We start from the raw sequence: 6,000 nt of genomic DNA, 5'->3' as shown, positions 1-6,000 counted from the left end.
TTGTTTGTTTTTAAGGGTTTTACGGCGCTTGCAACACATTTAGGTTATATCAGCGACAGTAAAAAGGAAGAAAATGGGATAGTAAAAAGTTCTAGAATTACAAATAAAGCAACCAAGAAAAAGTAAGGGGAATTGGGAACAAATAGGGATCAGATGTATCAAAGTACTTAGTTTGAGACCACCTATAAGTCTCATCCGGACACAAGCACAAAATCCAACAAAGAGGAATACACTCAAATGCTTACATTAAACATTAAAAATAACAAATATAATAATACATAACAGAGAGATGATTTACAAGGAAAAAAAATATCATCTCCCAAAACAATAACTATGCATTTGACTGTTTCCCTCCCAGCCAGGACTCCGACGAGGGCCAGGAAAAAAAACCAAGTAATCCCATTCCAAGACAAAGACAGAAAGCATGTTGGATAACAGATATAAGGCGATAGAAGACACAATATGTACCTCCCTGCCCGCTGTGGGAGGTCACGATCCCCACCCAGAAATGGACAATAACAAAGCCCAGGGAGCCAGAGTTCATCCCGGTTTCAATAGCGAGAAATGGATGATAGCAATTGTTTGCACCCTTTGGATAGGAGGACGCTAGTCTATCGTAAAGTACTTTCCAATCAATTCTGGATGGACAAGGGAGGGAGGGGGTGGGGTTCAGGAAAAAATCCCGACTTCAATCTGGATCCATCTCAGTCCTTTTGCATGTGACGCAAGTGCTCTAACAGCTGAGCTATCAGGACCCCCCCCCCCCCCATAATACTCAAAACACCCTCCCAAAAGTGTCCCCGAACTCCCAAGACAGCTCTAATATAAGTGAATGACCATACTAAATAAAATAAATTAATCAATTATTTATTTATTTATAAAATAACATATAAATATATTAATATGAACATCTTTATAATTATCAACGGGCTTCATTCACATCGCATCTCTAAAAAAATTAATTAATTAATTAATGAACAAAAATTTATATAGTTTGTTTTTGTTTTTAAGGGATTTACTGCGCTTGCAACACATTGAAAAAATTCAGCGCCAGTAAAAAGGAAGAAAATGGGATAGTGAAAAAAATCTAAAATTACAAATAAAGGTACACAATAAAAAGAAAACTGGTTCAAATAGGGAGCAGATGCAAATTCCAAGAGCACACTATCAGTGCACTTAGTTTGAGATCACCTAAATGTCTCATCCAGACACCAGCACAGGTTCTCACTGAACGGAATATACTCAAATGATTACAGAATATATACAAAACAGAAAACATTATAAACAATACATAACATAGAGATGATTTACAGGGGGAGAAAGAATCATCTCCCAAAACCAATACTAAACATTTAACTGTTTCCCTCTCAGCTAAGGACTCTGGCAAGAGCCAAGACAAGACGAAGTAATCCCATTCCAAGAAAGAGAAAGAAAGCAACTCAGAAAACAGATATAGGGCGATAGAAGACACAGCAAGTTACCTCCTGTCCGCCATCAAGATCTTTTACAGTCCACAGCTTCTAGCACCTTAGTATTAAATAAATAACATATTTCTATACTTGCAGGCCAAAGAGGCAAATTTCATTACATACAGTACAATAGTCTTTTTACTGTTTTAAATCAGTGACTTTTTACAACATTCATATATTTATGACAACTATTTTAAACAGGAAGAAGTGTTCATCGCCATTTTTCACTCCGTCCATTTGTTGTTTTGATACGTCGACAACTAATCATAATGTGTAACTACGGTTACCCGTTCCGTTCATACCACCTGTACGGGTGGGGGCGGCGTGGAGGTAAACGAAAACAATCAGTGGTCAAAAACATCATCAGCCACCGACCGCCTTCCCGTTTCCAACCCCCCTCCACACTCACAACTGTCCCCATTGTAGCCAAAACACATGTCCATACAATTAAGTCAAAACATTCACGTCTACAATTTGCAACACAGAATGTACGATCAGCAAGAAACAAAACGATTCTAATTAATGATTTGATTGTTGAGAAAGACATTGATTTATTGAGTTTAACGGAAACTTGGCTTCATGACGAAGAAGGAAACATAATATATGAAATTGTGCCTGAGGGTTACTGTGCCCAAGTCCAAAATCGTTCGTCAGGCCAGTTTGATGGTGGTGTACTTGCTATTTATAAAAAAGGTCTCAACGTTCATAGAGTACACAATGAAATTGAATTCAAAAACTTTGAACATATTGAGCTCATGGTCACCATTGGTAATTTTAGCTACCGCGTGATTGGAACCTATCGAGTCACACCAAATACAAAGAACAAAAATACAGTGAGTGGGTTCCTTGATGAATTCGAAAACTATCTCTTGTACAAAATAACGGAAAGAGGAAAGCTTTTAATTTTAGGTGATTTAAATTTTCATATTGATAACCCCAAGACAGCAATACTCAAAAATTTTTTAAAACTTATTGAATCTTTTAATCTCAGACAACATGTTAAAGAATCGACACATCAGAAAGGGCATATTTTTGACGTTGTCATCAATAACAACAGTGACAATTCAATAACACAGATCCAACAGACTGACTGTGGCCTATCCGATCACCAGCTTATAACAATTGAAACTGAGAACTCCAAGCCACGCCATCCGAAAAAAACAATTGTGTACAAGAAAACCAAAAACATTGATTTTCATAAATTTAAACAAGATATTAAGATAGAGCTTGTGCCTGCGATTTCCAAGATCAAATGTGTGTCAGAAAAAGTTGAAACTTACAATTCAAGACTGAAAAATATATTTGACAAACACGCCCCCCGATAAATTAAAAACGATAACCATTAGACCTATAAATGGCTCTTGGTATACGGAGGCAGTCCGTGTTCAGAAGCGGATCGTGAGAAAACTGGAAAGAAGGTGGAGAAAAATTAAGAAAAGTAAAATGAAACAAGGAAAGAGCTGCAAAGATCTGGAAGAGGAGAATGTTAGCAAAGAACAATACGTTAATGCAAGAAAAAAATTGAACAATCAAATCAAAGCGGCAAAGACAAACAGTCTGAAGGAGGAAATAGAAAACAATAAAAACAACAAAAAGGAGCTTTACAAAATAATAAACAGACTTACCTCTCCTGAATCAGAAACACTACCAGATTACAAAAATGCAAATGAGCTCGCTGAAAATTTTAATACTTATTTTGACAAGATTGCCAACATCAGAAAACAACTTGACCAACATGAATCTGCACAGCCTGAAAAATCCAAAGCAGCAGATAAAGAAAAGAACCACATTCTGGATAAATGGCTGTCACCACACTACAAGACATCAAAGAAAAGATGTAATCAAACTACTGCCAAAGAAGACATGCCGGCTTGACCCTATCCCCACATGGCTTCTAAAGGAGTGTGTAGAAGAGCTGGCGCCGGTGATTCTCGACATCGTTCAATCTAGTCTTCACACCTCGACAGTTACAGCATGCCTTAAGAAAGCAATTGTGCGCCCTTTGTTGAAAAAGCCTTCATTGGACAAAAATAGTTATAAAAACTTCAGGGCTGTATCTAATTTAAGTACGTTATCTAAAATAATAGAAAAAAATGGTATGCTCTAAATTGAATACCTTTTTAGATGAGAGCAACTTTCGATCAATGGTACAGTCTGCTTATCGCAAGGGACACTGCACTGAGTCTGCTTTGATCAAAGTGCACAATGATCTTGTTAATTATATTGCTGATAAGAAGACGGCAGTGCTCATACTGCTTGATTTAAGTGCCGCATTCGATACCATTGATCGGAAATTGCTCTTAAACAGACTTCAACCCGATTTCAATATTCAAAATGATGTTTTGGACTGGTTTGAATCTTATCTTTCTGACCGCACACAGTGTGTTGGCATTGAAGATTCTCTTTCTGATATTAGTGTTCTGCAGTTTGGGGTACCCCAGGGTTCTGTCCTGGGACCCATCTTATATACCTTGTATACAACGCCCATAAATGCTATACGTAATCTCGGCCTATGAGTTGAATTTTCACCTGTATGCCGACGATACTCAAATTTATTTCCCTGTTACTAACGATACGAGAAGCGTAAATGGTGGAAATGTCAGGAATTTAGGTGCATATTTAGATTCACGATTGTGTATGGACGCTCATGTTAGTAAAGTTGCTCAGATTTGTCATCTTCATCTCCATAAAATTTCTAGAATTAGACATCTTTTGGATACAGAGACTGTCAAAACATTAATGACATCATTTGTACTTAACCGAATAGATTATTGTAACGCTCTGTTACAATCGTCACCAAAATATATAATTAGACAGCTTCAGAAAGTGGAAAATAGAGCTGCTAGAATGGTGACTGGTTGTGGGGTGAAAGAGCATGTAACGCCGATTTTAATATCTTTGCATTGGCTCCCTGTTAACAGCCGAATTATGTTCAACATTCTATGCTATCTTTTTAAATGTTTTAATAAGACAGCTCCTGTATACCTACAAAACATGGTTAATCTCTATGTGCCGGAGAGAGAACTTAGATCCAGTGGTCAAGATCTCTTCAAGGTTTTTCCGTGTAGATCGTCTTTTAGTGAGAGATCTTTTAGCCAGTAGGCACCCGTCTTATGGAACCAACTGCCTTCATCTCTCAAAAAATGTCCGACATTTGAAAACTTTAAAAAGAAACTTAAAACATATCTCTTTAGACAATCATTTGATGTTTAACATTGCAATTATGCCTACATGTTATAGATATCCTAAATTTTCATCTTGTAGCACAGTGCGTGGTAATCAAATTACAAATTGATTAATGCTATTCCAATATGATAAATTTTATGCTTAAATTATCAATTTATTGTTGTTTTATTTGCATTGTAAAGCGCCTCTGAGCACATTGTGGATCTAGCCGCTATATAAATTCATTCATTCATAGTCTTTAAGGCATCATTTTTTTGTAATAGGCACTCCTACAATATTTATTGGTGTCCATGCACTCTTTCACTCCTGATTCAAGTGGGTTGATGTATGAAAAGCTCAAAGGACACAGCCGTTGCTAAGGTTTGCAATCACATTCTATCACAGACTGTGTTTCATGCCTATGACTTTGTCACAAATACGATAAAACGAGCGATTGTTTTTGTTTTTAATGATTTTACGGCGCTTGCAACACATTAAGGTCATATCAGCGCCAAATAAAAGGAAAAAAATGGGATAGTAAAAGCTCTATAATTACAATTAAAGCACCCAGGAAAAAGTAATCCAAAGGTGTTGCGATTATCCGGAGTGGACTGTACTACTATTGAAAATGATGGAAAAATCAGGAGAGAGAAACAAAACAAATCATAAAACTGTGGCGATCATTGCATCGACATACACTGATGAACTCTTTATTATGTGAATTACGTAACGTTGTAATGTTGTATCTTTCTCTTTGTCTGACTCACTCCCACTTTCTGGCCAACAAGCCCAGCGGCATAGTTTGCACAAGCGAGGCACAGTTTGCGCTTCGCGGAATACTCGCAGATGAAACAAAGAATTATTGTTGTGGCAACAGACACAGCAAACCGCGCATTGTCCATCCTGACCGCACCTCCGACAAACAACAAATATGACACAATTAAAAACTTTTTACTTTCGGCCTACCAAATGACAGAGGAAGAAAGAGCCCAAGCCCTTTTTAATTTACAAGGGCTAGGCGAAAACAAACCGTCGGTGCTGATGGACAAAATGCTTGCTCTCCTGGGTAACCACGAACCTTGTTTCCTATTTCGTCACATTTTTTTGCAACAGCTCCCCGACTACATCCGCGCACCTCTTGCAAACTCAAGTTCTAAAACAAATCCTAGACTTTTGGCCCAAGAGGCAGATCAGCTTTTTGTCTCCATATCAACACATTTTGACAACGTACACCAGATCAGACATAAATATACAAAGAAAACCCCAACAGAACCCCAATCTGCACTCTGATGGTATCATAGGAAATATGGAAAAGATGCGAAGAAAGGCTTGCCCCCTTGTCAAAAATTCAGCCTCAATAAAGAAC

Source organism: Berghia stephanieae, chromosome 4, assembly GCF_034508935.2.
Source record: "Berghia stephanieae isolate SIO BIC M18660-M18661 chromosome 4, UCSD_Bste_1.3, whole genome shotgun sequence".
Taxonomy (NCBI): domain Eukaryota; kingdom Metazoa; phylum Mollusca; class Gastropoda; order Nudibranchia; family Aeolidiidae; genus Berghia; species Berghia stephanieae.
This window is presented reverse-complemented; position numbering follows the sequence as displayed.